Here is a 2,200-nt window from a genome sequence, read left to right as displayed (position 1 = left end):
ATGAAGGACTTGCCTCACTAGGGTAGATCTTCACAAAGTAGGCGATCTCCTTGCCCGTACAAACTCCTTGGTTCAACTCCACAATCTTGATGGAGGCTCCCAAGTGACACCTAACCAATCTAGGAGACACCACTCTCCAAAAGGTAATAGATGGTGTGTTGATGATGAACTCCTTGCTCTTGTGCTTCAAATGATAGTCTCCCCAACACTCAGCTCTCTCTCATAGGATTGGATTTGGTAGAAAGATGATTTGAGTTGAAAGCAACTCGAGGAAGGCTAGAGATCAAGATTTATGTGGTTGGAATGGAATATCTTGACCTCAACACAAGTGTAGGTGGTTCTCTCTTAGAAAATGTATGTTGGAAGTGTAGGCATATTCTAATGGATCTCTCCTTGAGTGAAGAGTGGGTGGATGGGTATATATAGCCTCCACACAAAATTTAACCGTTACACACAAATCACCAAACTCGATGGGACCGAATCATATAACTCGGTCAAACCAATTTACTTCAAAATGTGAACGTTAGGATTTTCGATGGGACCCACATGTCAACTCGGTGGGACCGATTCCATTAGGGTTAGGGCATAACGTAATCTCGGTGAGACCGATTACAAAAACTCGGTGGGACCGATTTTGGTAATAGGCAAACAGAGAGTTGGTCAGGCAAACTCGGTGGGACCTATTCGCTCATCTCGGTTAGACCGAAACATTACGAAGGGGAAATAGAGAGCTTGCATTGCAATCTCGGTGGGACCAATCACTCATCTCGGTTAGACCGAAACGTTACGAAGGGAAATAGAGAGTTTGCAATCCCATCTCGGTGAGACCGAGATCCCTATCGGTGAGACCGAAGTGACTATGGTTTCTGGCAGTGGCTATGTCAAGTGAACTCGGTGGCGCTGGATAGAAGATTTCGATGGGGCCGAGTTTGACTTGTTTTTTTGAAATATGTACTGCAAGGCAACAACCTCACAGCTCTTTATTGAAAACAACAAAGTAACAAAGTCCTGTTACAAGTCCAAACAAGAAAAGAAAAGAGGAAGATAGTAATACTTACAAACTTACAACCCAAGCAGGGTAAAAAACACTAACTAACTAAGGGAGGTTAGAGATCCAAGTTAGAAGGCTATCCTTGTATTTACATTTTATCCTATGAGAAATAAGGGTTATGTCATGGATAAAGTTATGTCTTCAGGATCTGAAAGAAGGTGTCTCATTCCTGAAAACCTTGCCATTCCTCAAGATCCAAATGTTCCAAGCTGCTGTAAACACCACTTCAGTGAAGAAAGTATGCCCAAAATCCTTCCTAGCCTTTACAGCCATGTTGTAGGTTGTCATCCTAGGCTGGGGATCCCAGAGAATCTGCAAGTAGTTCCAGACTCTAACACTAAAATTACAAGAGAAGAACAAATGTGCACAATCTTCATGGATGAGATATGGACATAGGACACAAGTATGATCTTCCACATGCCAATGCCTCCTCAGTAGCATGTCTCTGGTGTTTATTCGATCCCTCGATAGTAGCCATCCAAACATTGCCAAGATTGACTTTTGGTTTGGGACATATGTGGATATGAGAAAGTAGTTGAGAGTTTTTGGAGCATATCACTAAGAAATTTGATAAAGTAACTCATTAAGCAACACCTCACCCCCTTTTAATAGTATTGGCTTTTCCTATGTACTCAATGTGTTCTTGGATCACTAAAAGTAAAATGTAGAGTCTTGTGCTTTGAGCTTGAGCCAATCTTTTGTCCTTAGCATTTTGAGGGATCCACTTTCTAATCCATGCCATGCCAATCATTGAGCTTTCTTGAAATATTTATCTTCAAATAGAATTAGCTCAATGAGCTATATGTTGTTAAGAATTATCAAAACCACCCAGGGATAGTTGCACTTTCAATCTCCCCCTTTTTGGTAATTGATAACAACATATATATCAAAGCTTCGACAAATGATCATAAGATTGAAAAACATCGTCGCTTTGAGAAGTATGTGATAAGCAAGAGCTCCCCCTAAATTTGTGCATTATTTAAAATTTGCTTTTGAATGCAAATGCACAATCGATTAGGTTCATGGGTTACTCTTCCATGTCACATACATCTTGGTGGAGCGCTCAAAATGATAGAAATTAAAAGCATGCACTCATCACCAAGCAAGTGAATGATCATATATGAGATATAAAAGATAGCATCATTCAAC

Source organism: Triticum urartu, chromosome 7A (assembly GCF_056163025.1).
Source record: "Triticum urartu cultivar PI428250 chromosome 7A, HENAU_Tu73, whole genome shotgun sequence".
In the NCBI taxonomy this organism is placed as follows: domain Eukaryota; kingdom Viridiplantae; phylum Streptophyta; class Magnoliopsida; order Poales; family Poaceae; genus Triticum; species Triticum urartu.
The sequence above is the reverse complement of the archived record's forward strand: the minus strand, read 5'-3'. Positions refer to the sequence as shown.